The sequence below is a fragment of the Felis catus genome, chromosome D1 (genome assembly GCF_018350175.1).
Source record: "Felis catus isolate Fca126 chromosome D1, F.catus_Fca126_mat1.0, whole genome shotgun sequence".
Classification (NCBI taxonomy): Eukaryota; Metazoa; Chordata; class Mammalia; order Carnivora; family Felidae; genus Felis; species Felis catus.
In genome coordinates, this window is record NC_058377.1 from 89,897,832 (window position 1) to 89,913,675 (window position 15,844).

A 15,844-nucleotide genomic window follows, 5' to 3' on the forward strand; every position below is an offset into this window, starting at 1 on the left:
GGCATCCCGCTCTCCTTGCCCCCTTGCGGGCAGGTATGATATGAAGAGATCCCATGGGCTCCAGCAAGTAAAAGGCGGGGCTTACAACCCTGTCACCCGTTTTGGTAGAGCTGCGCAGACAGCCACTACCATGATACATTTAAAGGTTTGTCTATGGTCTGGAGAGCTTCCAGAAATTCCTAAACCATAAATGTTTTCATGGGAAAGAACAGGATAGAATGTCAAGAGCTTCTTTCCATAATTTGGTCCCACTACTTGGTATTTTCCCCATTCTACATATGAGGAAACTAAGGTACAGAGAGGTTAAGTAACTTGTCCAAGGTCACACAGCTAAGTAGTGGCAGAACCCAGATTCAAACTTGAGCAGTTGGGCTCCAGAGTCTGTGCTGTTAACTCCCAAGCTGTACATGCCTCATTGTCTTCTCATAGCTGAAAACTCATGCTTCTTCTGTCTGGATGTCTGATTACCTTTCCAAGAGGGCAAGACCAATCTCAGGGTGTTCCTGGACAATCAGCCCAGTGGTGTGATGAGAGACGAGATGATGAGTGGAAGGGGTGCCTTTGGAAAAAGACTCAGGTTCAATTCCTGGCTCCTGTGTGCTTCTGGCAAGTTATTTCATCTCTCTGAACCTCAGTTTCCTCATCTGTAAAATGCGAACAGCAATTAAAATACCTTTTGACCATTAAGGGTAACTCAAGGATGACTTATACCCCAAGGAGGGAGGAATTATTCATTCGGAGACTCCATTTTAGCCATTAGCAACTCTAAAGGGCAGAGCATTCCTGTGCTATGAGAATGGGTTGCCAGTAGTGATCACCCACCCGTTTCCCCAAGAACAAGGGATTTCCTGGGCCACAACACTCACAGTGCTAACACTGGGACAGTCCTGGGCAAACAAGGCTAGTTGGTCACCCTCGTTTGAGCCCTGAGCCTTTGAGGGAAATCATCCTTGTAGAACGTGTCCTGTCTCCTCCAGTGGGGCTAATGTGAAGAGAGCAGTATGGATGCAGTGTTTTTTAATAGAAGGTGATTAGGGGTAAGGATCTTAGGCTGAAAGTTCTTTCTTTCTTTCTTTCTTTCTTTCTTTCTTTCTTTCTTTCTTTCTTTCTTTCTTTCTTTCTTTCTTTCTTTCTTTCTTTCTTTCCTAATAGCTTTATTGAGATATAAATCACATATGCAATTTACCCACCTAAAGCGTACAATTCAGAGGATTTGGGTATATTCACACGGTTGTGTAACCATCACACAATGCAAGAACATATTTACCACCTAGAAGAAAAAACACACTCTTTAGCTAGCATCCCGCCTTCTCTCCCCACTACACCCCAGCCCCAGGGAACCACTAATCTCCTTTCCTCTCTATCTGCCTGTTCTGGACATTTCATATAAAACGGAATCACACGTGACTGTTTTTATCAATTTCTTCCACTTAGCCTGTTTTCAAGGATCGTCCATATTGTGTAGCATGTATCAATACTTCATTCCTTTTGATTGCTGAGTAATTTCCATTGTATGGTGAGATCACATTTTGTTTACCCATTCACCAAGTGATGGGTATTTGGCTCATTTCTGCCTTTTGGCTCTCATGAGTACTGCTGCTGCGAGCACTCTTGAGCAAGCTTTTGCATAGGTTCCTGTTTTCCTTTCTCTTGGGGTGTATACCCAGGAGTGAAATTCCTGGGTCACAGAGTCACTCTGGGTTTAACTTTTTGGGGAACTGCCAGGCCGTTTCCCAGGGTGGTTGCACCATTTATGTTCTCACCAGCGACATCTGAGGGTTCCAATTTCCCCACGTCCTCACCGCCGCTGGTTGTTATCCGTCTGTCTGGTTATAGCCGTCCTGTGGGTGTGAGGTGGTGTGATGAGCAAGCTTGCTTCCAGTTGAAATGTGCATGGCAAGCGCATGTGTCATTGAGGCTACTGATGGTCATTTGAGGTGACTGATGGAGTTCATGGAGGTTTAAAACCCCAGTCTACCCTTGGGTCCTGCCACCAAGTCCGGGCTGCCTTCTTCATTAGAGGAATGCCTGCAGGAGGCAGATTAGGCCGAGGGGCCTGTGGCCCTTTGGGGAGGGCCCCTCATTTCCCTGGTTTCCCTTTTCCTCGCCCCCATTTCATGGACTGAGATGAGGGTGTGTGTCCATGGAGAGAAGGAGCCAAGGGGTGGCTTACCCTTTTTGGTCTTAGGCCACCTGCTCTGAATCAAAGACTGGTTGTGAGGTGCCCCGATCAGCTCTCTGGGAGACTGCAGGCAAACTGGGGACAGAAGACCTGAAAATGACAGGTGCACGCTGGGGTGGACGTGCTGTCTGTGTCCGGATCAGGCAACACAAGCTGCGTGATGTGGGGTCCCTTTGCACTAACAGTGTCTTAGTTTATGCAGTATTTCAAAATTGGGAAACGTGACCTCAAAATCCAGATTTCTGGCTTTTCTCTAAACCTTGACTGGCCTCGCCACGCTGCTCCCACCTTGCCACGTTGCAGCACTTGGCTAGAGCTGAGCCCCAGTTGCCCCCCGAAGATGGGCATGGGCTGTCTCTGCATCCCCGCTGTCCCCACTGCTCCCTGTTATGTCACACTTGGCCCTCCGCACACGTTGTCACCGGCCTCACCCCTGCCCAGGAGTATTCGTTAGTGCCCAGCTTCCCTCAGCGACCTAGTGGGGTAAAGTTAGGCCACAGTCGATGGCAAGACTGGGTTTGTACTTGAGATCCTGGAGTTCCCGCTATCTGTGTCCTCATCATGAGTCCAAGCAAGCTGCAGGTGTGGACATCTAATTTCCCATTCACGCTTCTCAAGTGATTTGTACGGACTGAGCGCTGTTCTAAGAGCTTCGCGTGCGTAAACTCATTCAGTCCTCACAGGGACCCAAGAATAATCCCAGGGTTTACAAGTGAGAAAACTAAGGGTCAGAAATCAAACTCACAATCCATGGGTAATTAGCGGCAGACCAAGGATTTGAACGCAGGGGCAAATGAGGTCATCTTGTGAGCTCGCTCACGATACAGTGCCTGGTCCATTAGGGGCAGTCAGCGGAGGCTGCCGCATGATGAGTCACCTGGCCTTGCCACTGCTCTCCGCTCCCCAGCTGGGCGGCCCTGGCCAGGTGCCCTTCAGCGAAGCCGGGAGTTGGAGTAGATGACATATGTGTTTGGAGAGATGATGTCTGATTCTCTTCGGCTCTAACTTGTGGTGAGTCTCTGACAGCTAGCGAGAGAAGAGGGGAGGGAGACGAGAGGGGCATTGGGGCATTTGGCAATTTGTGATGCCTGGAAGACTAGCGTGTACCCGGTCGCTCACTCCCGAGGGGGTGTCCCCTGTCCTCCCACTTGAGAACGCCGTGAGCTGGGAGTCCAGAGTTCCCCTCCCGGCTCTGACGAGCCTGGTGGGTATGATTAGTGAAGTCCAGAGCGCATCAGGCTGGGAGGGCACTGTGGCCTCGTTTCTCACCCTCCGTCCCCAGGAGCAACACAGAAATGGCTGGTAACACACGGCATTGTCCTCACACACAGGGCCTCTTTGTTTCCCCTGATACACAGAGAGGAGGCTGTAACAATGGCCTTGAATGGCACTCTGCTCTCCTTTCTCCAATGTTATACTTGGGTTTTTTTTCAGTTCTGGAATCAGCTAGACAATTATTTCCTGCGGGAGGTATCAGCTTTTCATCTTTTCCGTCTGCTTCTCTGTCAGTCCTCAGGCCCCAGCTCAGTGGGGACGGAGTGGAGAGCTAGACCCAGAGAGAGCGGGGCCCATCCAAATGTCACCTTTGCAGGAGGCTGGAAGGTGGTGGTACTTCACCTCTCCCCTGCAAGGTGGGACCAGCCCTAGAGGAAGGAGCCAGACCAGGTAAGGGGAGAGATGGGCTGAAAGCTGCTGATGGGGAGCAGGGCCTGGGGGCAATGGCTGAGGGGGATGGGTTTCTGTTTTTAAGATGCCCTGTTTGCTAGAGAGCCACTGGCTGCTGGTAAACAAACACACAAGCAAAAGCAACTGAGGTCAAGTTAACAGTCTCCCAGTTAGGGAAACCCTCAGCCTGTCTGATGCTTATTCAATGCCTCTGATGTCTTGGGGTGACAAAAAACTTTAGGGTCCATGTAGACCTATTGAAAGGACTGTTCCCTTAATGATAGCTGCCATTATTAAGCTCTTACTATATGTACTGTATTTGCATGCATATTACCAAACGTATCTTACCGTATTGATAGCAGTTATAGCAAGCACTTATACAATGTGTTTTCCGTTCTTGCTTGATTCAAGCCCAGCACTCTGGTCCTAGAGTCCGTGTTTTTCATCACACGCTTCTTATATAATATTCTTTACACCAAATCAAGGTTATTCCAAGGTTTCACTTTGAGAGGCAGTCGTGTGTAATGATAACTATGTGTATCGAGTCCTTTGCCCTCTGACAGGCAGCGTTCCAAGTGTTTTGCCTCTGTGTCCTCATTTATTCCACGTGGTAACACTATCGGATGGGTACTTTTGTTACCTCCATTTTGTTGACGAGGCCGTTGAAGTACAGAGAAGTCAAGTAACTCTCCCAGGGTCACACAGCTGTCAAGTGGCAGAGCCTGGATTTGAACTCAGTTCTCTCTGGAGTGTTATGTGGATCTAAAGCCTGCCCAGCCCTGTGGCTGGTTTGGAGTTAGTGTCCTCCTCTGGGTCATGAGTTATAGAGGGTGGCATTGTGTCCCTGGCTTTGTAGAAAATCTGTACTTATGTCATTGGCTTGAGGAATACAGAAGATCTTAAATGGCTTGTCTATTGTGGTTAGCTTTTGCCTTGCTTGACTGCCCACTGGAACTGCCCAATGGGGACAGGGAAGGAATTTGGAGTGATAATTGCTCAACAAATGCCATCTTCTCCTTTGCCAGAGACTGGGCTCAGTTGCCATATGTGTAGGAGGATGTATGTTAAATAAACAGGACTCACAGGGTACAGTCAGGAAGCCAACTTTATTTTGGCCCGTTCCTGCCCCTCAGTTTTTTCTCTGCTGTCCCCAGGATGAAAATTAGGGCAGGGCCATGCCTCTTCTGACTACCTTTCTAGTTCCCACACTGACTCAGTTCGGTAACGGATTATGTTCGGGTGTGTGGAATAACCCAGCCCTTCAAACTCTGTTCCGAGTGGAGACTCTCTTCCTCCTCCAGCTGGGGCCTGGAGCAGGGAGCAGGAGTGCAAGGTGGGTTTCCTGCTTCCCACCTATGCTTCTGTCTGTCTGGCTGAGGATTCTGACCCCTGGCGGGGACAGGAGGGGAGGAGAGGAGGGGGAGGAGGAGCAGGGAGATGTTACTTGGTTAATCCTGCGGTTATCTGGCTGGGCCCGGTGGCTGTTTACACCTGATTCGTTACCTCTTGGCACAATTTTGTAGATACTTCCGAGAACACCCTCTGTCCTTGTCTTCGAGACTTTCTAAACTGCTGGTCCCTAAGACTCTTTCTCCTGTCCCCTAGTGCCTGAGCTATGCTTATTAGTTTGGTGGGGCAGCCAAAACAGACACCACAGACTGGGTGTTTTAAACAACAGAAAGTTCTGGGCGCAGGAAGTTGGAGATCAAGCTGTCGGCAGGCTTGGTTTCTTCTGAGGCCTCTCTCGTCAGTTTGGACATGGCTGTGTTCTTCCTGTTCTTCACGTGGTCTTCCCTTTGTGTACATGCATCCCTGGCGTCTCTCCGTGTGTGTCCAAATCTCTTCTTCTTATGAAGACACCAACCAGATTGGATTAGGGTGCACGCTAAAGGCCTCATTTTAACTCAATCACCTCTCTTAAAGCCTTGTCTCCAAATACACTTACATTCTGAGGTACCAGGAGTCTGGGGGCACACAATCCAGCCACAACAGGTGCTGTCAGCTTTTGTCCCTGGAGGAGCTGGCACTCCTCCTGGTGGCCCTCTCAGAGAGGATCTACACACCCCATGAGGTCACCTGTTGCACACCTCTGGCTTATCAGAAATACCCAAAGCCGCCAGGCCCCCCCACTCCAGCTGGCCACCCATCTCTCTTCACTTGGGGCTTCCAAAGCATGATGCCGACGCTGGACCTCAGAGACGCTCACGCTCCAGGGATACGGTGCTTTCGAGATCGCTCTTGGGAGGTGGGAGGTGGGTGGTTGGGACTTGGAGCATACCTACTGCTCATTCCAAAATTCCTCCTCTGCGCTCCCACAGTTTCCTCCTCCAGCCCTCCTTGGCGGGCTGGGCATGGTCCAATAAGGGGGAAACTGGTTCTTGTAGTAAGTCCTGCATGACGGGCCACAGGTCCCTTGGAATGTGTCACCTAATGCGTTGTGTCTTCAGCACAAACTGAGACTAAAATAGCCTTCCCATCCTGCTACCCCTACGACATCTCATTTAATTTTCATGAAGAACCCTATGGGAAAGATAATAGTGTCCACATCTAGCTGAAGGAGCAGACTCTGGAGCTGAGAATGGTGCAGGAACTCCCCCAGGGTAGGCTCTCGAGCCAGTGGGTGGTGGGAAGCAGAGATCCGCTTCGACCTGCTTTACTGTCCCTTCCTTAGGCCTTCACCACCAGGCTTCTTAGAGCTTTTGACTGCTGGACTTTGTTCTGTGCTGGGAAGAATTTCCTTCTTAGCAGAATGTTACAAAGGTTAAAAAAAAGGTAAAATCCCTGCCTGTGTTCCAGTTTGAATGCAGGGGCTGGTGCCAGGGACAGCAGCAGGCCCAGTGTGAGATGGGCTCCCTGTACCAAAGGGATCTGCTTGAACCCTCCACCCCTCCCCAGCATGACTTGATCCGTGGAGCAACGACATAGCACTGGAATATCTTTCTCTGTGCACCAAAGCAAAATTGCATTCTGAAATCTTATTTTTTTTTATTTTACTTTTTTAAATTTACATCCAGATTAGTTAGCATATAGTGCAACAGTGATTTCAGGAGTAGATTCCTTAATGCCCCTTACCCTTTTAGCCCATCCCCCCTCCCACACCCCCTCCAGCAACCCTCAGTTTGTTCTCCATATTTATGAGCCTCTTCTGTTTTGTTCCCCTCCCTGTTTTTATTTTTGCTTCCCTTCCCTTATGTTCACCTATTTTGTATCGTAAAGTCCTCATATGAGTGAAGTCATATGAGAGTCTGGGGCCCTGGGGACTGGACGGGGATGTGCCAGGGCTGCAGCTGACTTAGACCAGGAAAGAAAGAGGGAACAATATTTTTTTTTTATCCGCTCAGCAATCATTTAGCGAACACTTATTACGCTTAAGGTTTTTTTGTGGGCACTCTTCCAGGAAGGCACGGGTCGTTGAATGGGCCCTGGAAAAAGTGAGGTCTGAGATTCTGTTTGGGTTGTCAGAGGAAGGTGAGGCACTGGAAGGAGAATGTTTCCGGTTGAGGGAAGGGAGGCTTGGAAAAGCGTGATGTGACCGGAGACCTGCACTTGGTTTTGAATTATCAGGCATCAAGGGTAGGGGGTGCAGGAGTCAGGCCAGGGCAAAGGAGGAAGGTGGGAGCTGCCATATTATTACTTGAGGCTGGACAGGGAAGCTGGACCCAGGTGGGGACACAGCAGGGCTTTAAGCAGAGAGGGAGACTTGAAAGGGGTTGCCTTTTAGAGAGAGGGCTCTGATGGGGGCAGGATGGGGGCACACTGGAGCATCAGAGGTGTCAAGATCTAGGGAGTTGGGCAAGGGAGGACGAAGAGCTGGACCAAAGCCCTGGCACCTGGAATGTTCCTCTGGTTTCTGAGTTGGCCCATTTGCCATTCATTACCAAGGTGTGTGTGTGTGTGTGTGTGTGTGTGTGTGTGTGTGTGTGTGAAGAGGGCAGCTGGGCTGGGATTGGAGCTGGCTGAAGACGCTTTTTAGCAGGAGGAAGTAGAGCATGGAAGTTGTTCTTTCTTTCAACAAATAGGTACTCGGGGCCATGAGCTGAGAGCCGGGGAGAGGGAAGCAGAGGGGACACATTCCATTCCTGTCAGAGCTCACAGCCCAAGTGAAGGAACAATTCAAATGTAATGTAGCAGAAAGACTGTAAAAGGCAATTGGGGGAGGGCTGGGGAAATTTGGGTACTGGCCAAGCATTTGGCGCCATCAGAGAATGATTCATTTCTAAAAGTGTGATTATGGCGTTGTATTTTAGGTGGGAGAATACTTCTCAGCTTTCTTCCTTTTTTGGAGGTGCAAGTTGAATTGTTTAGGGGTGAAAGTTCAAGATGTCCATAATTTACTTGGAAATAAAATAAGGACACAAACAAAGAGACAGAAAATATGGTAAAATGTTACCAGTTGTTGTGAGTGTATGCGAGCTCATGGTACTGTTATACGTGATTATTTCCTTGGCTTTTGGTTTTTTCGTGTGAAAACTGTCAAAATAAAAATTTAAAAATACAAAGTAGCAAGTGTGTTGATGGGGAGTAAGGGTGCTGGGGGAACACAAAAGAGGGCCCCTAATTGGAATTGGATGGGTGAGAAAAGCTTCCCAAAGAAAATAGCATCTAAGAGTGGAGAGATGGAACGGTTGATGGACAGGGGGATAGGGAAGCACTTTGGGGAGAATGTAAGAGGCAGCATGTGTGAATGCTCGGTGGCTGGTTTTGTTAGATGAACAACAAAAAAAGACATTCAATGTGACTGTAGAATGTGAGTCAAGGAGTTACCAAGAGGTGAGTAGGGAAGGTGTCATGAGGTGTGTGTGCATAAGTTTGGACTTTGAGCTGACATTAGCGTAAGCAGGGGGTGCATGTCAGAGAGGTGACGCTACTGTGTATTGAGCTGTTGGGTCTGGCAGCCATTGTTGGAAGCACTTCACCCGTCTTAGTTCACTTACTCCTCACTGACTTCCAGGCACCTAGAAATCAGCACCTCTATCTTACAGATTCAGACAAACTGAGGCCCAGAGCAGCTAAGTAGCTGCTGAAGGTCACAAATATGGAAGATCCGGGATGGGAACCCAGGCAGCCTGGCTCCAGAGCATGCTTCTAACCCACTAGGCCACCCCACCTCTCAGGGCCAGGCTGTTCTCTGCAGAGAAAGAGTTGGAGGAGAGCTGGACTCGAGGCAGGGAGACCACTTAGGAGGCAGTTGCGCAAGCCCAGACGAGTGGCGAAGGTGACTTGCACTGATAGAGTGACCGTGGAGATGGAGGAAATGGACAGGACAGAGCTATTCGGGAGCGAAGTCGACAGGACTTGGTGATCAAACGGTTGTGTGCAGGGGGAGTCAAAGATGGCGTCCAGGCCACACCCCACCGAGAACCTGCCCCACTTTGGCATGACACCGGGGACCTGGTCAGAGGGTGTGGAGCAGTCCTCTTCCCAGCACACGGAGAGAGTTAGCAGATCCTTAAGATCACCTCCATCTGCGAGGGGCAGCCTACTGGCCATCCAACTCACATTTCTCTTGCCCTGGCCTCTGTTAATTTTGTCACCGGCAACTGCTGTAATCTGTAGGTCATTCCCGGACCCTAAGTTTCCTGGCACAGTTAGGCCACAGCCCCTGGTAGCTTTCCTAAGTGCCTCCTAGCCCACCCAGCACAGCGTTGGCTGCGAATGACACAAGGTGGACGCCTGTGCTGTTTCACCAGGAGCCCCCGATCCTTGGGCCCCCTTCACAGGGCTCAGCCGGGACGACAAATTAAACAAATATTGAAAAACAATAAAAAGAAAAACACTTGGCCGTGTCCTTCTAATGCTTATTGATTTTTAAGATCTTCTCAGGCATGAAAACAAGATTCACCATTGTCATCTTGCCATTGGATTCCTGTTAGTTGCAAGAGTGGCTTATCGATCAGGGTGGGGGTACCCAGCAGGGCCAGTATGGGCCTGTCCCCTGTCCAGGTCATCAACCCCAGAGACGGAGCTCAGCTGGGAGGGAATGGTACCCACTCCAAGTGAAGGGCATTATGGCCTGGGAGGGGCCTCATGGCATCTGGAAAGCCACTGAGGCCACTTTCGATTTCATGCCAATCTCTGGGGGCCTTGTTGTTTTCCCTTGCAAAAGGCCCCAAGAATTCAAGGTTATTTTATATGTGTACATCAAAAATGACACGACTACCGCATGAATTCATGCATAGAGAACACGGGTCTGCAGAGTAAAACATGAGCACTTCTGTAGATACTGCCCCCCATGTCTCTCTCCCGGGGAATTGCTCATTTGACAGTAAATATTTATTTGGCCGCTGCTGTGTGTACGTCCAGTTCTAGCTGTTGGCAATACAGTAGCGCACAAAATGAAAAAAATCCCTGCTCTCCCGGGAGCTTACGTTCCAGGGAACACCGTGAGGGGCTTTGGGTGCTGCGGATGGGAACCTTTGTGTACTGCGGATGGGAATGTAAAATGGTGCAACCACTTTGGGAAAAAGTTTGGCAGCTCCCGAGAAGGTAAAGCAGACAATTACACCTTAGGACCCAAACAATTGCATGCAAATATTCATAGCAGCCAAAAGGTAGAAACAACCCAAATTCCCACTAACTGATGAATGGATAGACAAGATGTGATATATCTATGCATTGAATGTTATTTGGCATTAAAAAGACATGAAATGCAGCATGAGCGAGTCTTGAAAGCATGCTAACTGAAGGAAGCCAGTTACAAAAGAGCACATTGTATATTTCACTGATAGGAAATGTCCAGAAGAGGCAGATGTACAGAGACAGAAAGTAGTCTGATGGTTGCCAGGGGGCTGAGGGGTTGAGGCAATGAAGAATGACTCCTAACAGGTACAGGGTTTCTTTTTGGAGTGATGAAAATGTTCTAAAATTATAATAATGGTTGCACAACTCTGTGAATATGCTAAAAAGTATTAAACTGTACGTTTTATTTTATGTTTATTTTTGAGAGACAGAGAGAGGGAGAGAGAAAAAGAGAGAGCGCATGCGCATGAGTGGGGGAGGGGCAGAGAGAGAGAGAGGGAGACACAGAATCTGAAACAGGCTCCAGGCTCTGAGCGGTCAGCACAGAGCCGAGGCGGGGCTCAAACTCGGGAATGGCGAGATTGTGACCTAGGCCTAAATCAGACGCTTAACCGACTAAGCCACTCAGGCATCCCTGAACAATGCATTGTAAGTGGGTAAATTGTATGGCATATGAATTGTATCTCAATAGAGCTGTTATTTAAAAATAATGACAATAATAATACCTCCCTTGTAGGTTGTAAGGATGAAATGAGACGGCATAAGGATGCGTAGAACAGTACCTGGCATCCGGAAGCTCTAAGGGTCCGCCCTTCTGTTGTTGCTTCTGGAGAATGGGTTCCCAGAAACAGAACTGTTGAGCATTTTTTTAATTTTAATGTTTTAGTTTTCCAAGATTGCCAAGTTGCCCTCTCCAAAGCTGTCTTCACCCGTCCCCTCTCAGAAGCAGTGTGCCAGTGCCCGTTTTTCTCTTTTCTTCTTCTTTTCAAAGAAGCCACCACCGGAGGCGGGGCGGGGGGGGGGGTGCGGAAGGGCTGGAAGAATACATACCAGTTTTAACTCTGGTTTTCTTCAGGTGTTGGGATCATGTGTGGATTTTCTTTTCTTTTCCCATATTGTTTGTCTGAATTTTCTCATATTTTCAAAAACAGAACGTGAAAATGGCATGATTTCCTTCTTTTCACGACTGAGTAATATTCCACTGATTTATAGCCCACATCTTCTTTATCCCCTTGTCTACAGATGGACACAAGGGTTGTTTCCACATCTTGGCTATTGTAAATAATGCGGCAATGAACATAGGGGCACGTATATTTTTTCGAGCTAGTGTTTTTGTTTTCTTTGGGTAAATACCGAGTAGTGGAATTCTGAGTCATATGTTAATTCTTTTTTTAAGTTTTTGAGGAACCTCCAGACTGTTTTCCACAGTGGCTGCACCAGTTCGCACCAATAGTGCATGAGTGTCCCCCTTTCTCCACATCCTCACCAACACTTGTTGTTTCTTGTGTTTTTTATTTTAGCCATTCTGACAGGCGTTAAGTGAGATCTCACGGTGGTTTTAATTTGCATTTACCTGATGATTTGTGATCTTTTCATGGATGGACCTAAGGGGATATATAATGCTAAGTGAAATAAATCAATCAGAAAAAGACAAATAGCATATGATTTCACTCATGTGGAAGTTAAGAAAGAAAACAAATGAACAAGTAAATATTAAAAACAGGCAAAGCGGGGCGCCTGGGTGGCGCAGTCGGTTAAGCGTCCGACTTCAGCCAGGTCACGATCTCGCGGTCCGGGAGTTCGAGCCCCGCGTCGGGCTCTGGGCTGATGGCTCAGAGCCTGGAGCCTGTTTCCGATTCTGTGTCTCCCTCTCTCTCTGCCCCTCGCCCGTTCATGCTCTGTCTCTCTCTGTCCCAAAAATAAATAAACGTTGAAAAAAAAATTAAAAATAAATAAATAAATAAATAAAAACAGGCAAAAAACCCAGACTCTTAAATACATAGGACAAATTGGTGGTTGCCAGAGGGACAGTGGATATGGGGATGTGTGAAATAAATAAAGGGTATTAAGAGTACACTTACTATGATGAGCACTGAGAAATGTACAGAATTGTGGAATCATTATATTGTACACCTGTAAAATATAACGCTGTGTGTTAATTATACACGAATAAATATTTGTGTTGAGTTTTTATTTTTAAGTAATCTCTACACTCAATGTGGGCTCGAACCCACAACCCCAAGATCAAGACTTGCATGGTCTACCAACTGAGCCAGGCAAGAGCCCCCCAAAATATTTTTATTATATATATATATTATTATTTATTATATATTATATATATTATATATATTATATATATTATATATTATTATTTATTATATATATTAATATATAATAATATATATTATATATTATTATATATAATATAAATATATATTATATATATATAAATTATATATATATAATTTTAGAGAGACAGAGTGCGAGCGGCAAAGAGAGGCAAAAGGAGAGAGAGAGATTATCTTAAGCAGTCTCCATGCTCAGCGTGGAGCCCAATGCAGGGCTCAAACCCAAGAACCATGAGATCATGGCCTGAGCCCAAATCAAGAGTTGGACGTTTAACTGACTGAGCCACCAGGCTCCGCAAAAAAATATTTTTTAATTCACAAATCCGGAACAGGTCATAATTATAAAACATTTTTAAAGTAAAAGTATGTTCTATCTCCCCTTCAGCATCAGATTTTGCCCTTTGCAGGCTTTAGTGGTTAAGATGGGAGACCTTATACTCATCCACCCTAAAAAGACATAGCTCCTTCCCATTGGGAAGGTTTTGTTGCAACAGAGGACAGTAACACAGGGAAGTATAGAAATGGCAGTGATTAGCCCAGGCCTGCGCTTTCTCGGTTGATGGTACCAAAAAAAACATACCTGTGGGTCATTTGCACCCTTACCAGACACTGGACACCAAAGTTTGCAAATACCTCATATGCCTTGTCATTGAACCCTCACAAAGATCCTATGGCATCGGGACCATTGCAAAAAAAGGAGTTAAATGAAGCGATTGCCCAAATGCACTGCTAGTAAATGGTAGATATGGGGAAAGATGCCTTTAGTAGTGAGTTCAGTGAGTCACACACCTGGATCTTTTATTACCTCATTTAGAAGTAAGTTTGCCTTTTTAATTTATTTGAACTTGTATAGACAGAAACATAAATAGCTAAATAAAGGCTTAAGTTAAAATTTGTTTTTAACTAAAAAAAATTTTTAAAAAATAATAAAAGTAAGGATGCAGTTAAGGCAACCTTCAGGGGAGGCAAGTTCAGTAGTCTGGTGATGTCCTTAGGACACCTGTCCTTTCCAACTCTCTTTCTGCCATCTTCCTGTTGTTTTCATCTTCAGGGAGAAATAGGGCAGTAGGAGGAATATCTAGACAGAGCAGGGTTCAGAGCGAGAGAGAGAGAGAGAGAGTCAGTTTCTTTTTGGGGCTTTCTTCTTAGAGTGAAGTAACTTTTTCCAGAAGCCCATCCCCACTCCTTCCAGCAAACTTTTCCCACAGGAACAATCTGTCTCATAAGCTGACCCTAGGTCACTTATCTGTCCCTGAGCCAAGCACGGCCGAAGGGAATGGAATTACCTCTTGACCAATTTGGCCTATCCCCTGGAGTTTGTGTTGGGTGGGTCATTGTTCCTTGAGGAAGGGAGGCCCCAGAGCAAAATTAGGAGTGTGTTTGGAAGGGAAAAGGGTAAATGGATGTTGAAGAGTTCGGTGGAGGATGCAACAGTATCCAACATACGGAGAGACTTACGTTGTCGAAGTCGAGAGTGTCTATTTCTAGTTACCGCACTGCTCTGCATGGTGGCCAATGCTTCCATGGCTAGAAATTGGTTTTTTAAAGCTGAAGCTTATAAATCACCCACATCTGCCCCTTCTCTCTGCCTGAAGGTCCCATCCTCGATGATGGGAGGCTTGGAAGTTTGATTTAGGGCAGATCGCTGGGAGTGAAGTAGTGGGTTTTTTTAAATATCCCAGAGGCAACTAGGTAATTTCCATCTTGGGGATCTCTAGCCGGGGACACTGTCACTTCACATTCCCATTGGGGCTCTCAGGAAAGGTCTCCTCTTGGCAGCTTCTGGGACTGACTTCATCAATAGGACTGTGTCAGTTTGTGGATTCAGAGGGTTTTGGGAAGAGGTACTTGGCCTCCCTTCATGGGAATCATATTTTTAGCTAATGTGATAGATTGGAGTATTAGTCAGCAATTTTTCATTCACTTCCCTTGCAGCTTAGGACACAGTATATTTCTTGTCCCACTGACTTTGGGCTTGGTCATTGACACGTTTTCGCCAGTGGAAGATGAATGGATGTGACTCTCGCAGAGGCTTTAAACAGCGCGTGCACTGCTCGGCTTCCCTTGTGTAACTAGCATGAGAAGAGCGCACTTTGGATAGCCACTGCCCTTCTCTCTGGCCTCCAACGATGAGCCACATGGAGCAGACCCAAACTCGAACTGAAGCAGAGTCGCCCTAGCCAACCTGCAGACCTGTGTGCAGGAAAAATTAATGCGTCTTTTCATAAGCCACACGCCTTTATTCCGGAGCCGTGCTGCAGCCGAGCTGACTGCTACAAGGGGTATTTCTGAATGCTGCCCGAAGGGTCTGGAGGGTGTGGCACACACGTAGGACAGGCTGTGAGAACATGTCCCATCAAAGCACCTCCTGGAATAGCATGTGTTGGATATAGCTCAGGGAGAGGATGAACTGGAGATATTTGAGTAAGCTTCTTGGAACAGCCCAAATTCTAAGAACTTTTATAAACTGTTCTCTGGCCCCTTCTCAACAAAATAACTTCATGGCCAAGAAATTGCTAAACCACGTGTTTCATCATCAGTGTTCAAATATAGTAGAATGTAGAGGAAAGAGTGCTCGACATTGTGTGGTTCTGCACCACAGTTCAGCTCATGTGTAGCCCATGACTTTGGGCAAGTCATTGAATCCCTCGTTGTCCTCACCTGCAAGCTGGGGGTGGTTATAAGAATAAAATGATCATGCACATCTATGGTTTTCAAATTGTACTTCTAGTGGGTGAATTTTTTCTAACAAAATCAATATACAAAACTAATAACTGTTTTTAAATATTTATTATTTGGCACCAAGTTTTTCATTGTCGGCAGAACCTGCTGGGTTCTCAGAGCCCTTAGGCTTCCCCACAACCCAGTTTGAAAACAACTTATATAGTGAAACCACTCTACAAACGTCCATGGCGGTGGTAGTGGTGATGGTGGTGGTGATGGCACATGATTCCAGTCTCCCAAAAGGTTTCCCTGCTGTCTCTTCCTCCCAGATTTCTCCCACTGACTGTAATCTGAAAGCCAAAATGAAAGATGTGTGTGTGTGTGTGTGTGTGTGTGTGTGTTTTGACACACTTTGAAGCTTGAAGGGATGAAGAGACTCAACCACCCTCAACAAATCAACCATAAT

At 46.9% G+C, this 15,844-nt stretch overlaps 1 protein-coding gene across 5 annotated transcripts in view; it reads left to right on the forward strand.

The window, feature by feature from the left end:
• The first annotated feature begins 3,073 nt into the window (after positions 1 to 3,073).
• Positions 3,074 to 15,844, forward strand: part of PRR5L (proline rich 5 like) — a 152,095-nt gene continuing 139,324 nt past the window's right edge. For 4 of the 5 annotated variants that reach the window (XM_045039145.1, XM_045039147.1, XM_019812283.3 and 1 more), the window contains exon 1: positions 3,603 to 3,847. The gene's annotated coding sequence lies outside the window, so the exon portion shown is untranslated. Of the gene's footprint in view, positions 3,194 to 3,602; positions 3,848 to 15,844 lie in introns of those variants that run through there. The other variant, XM_045039146.1, reaches the window with a different exon arrangement.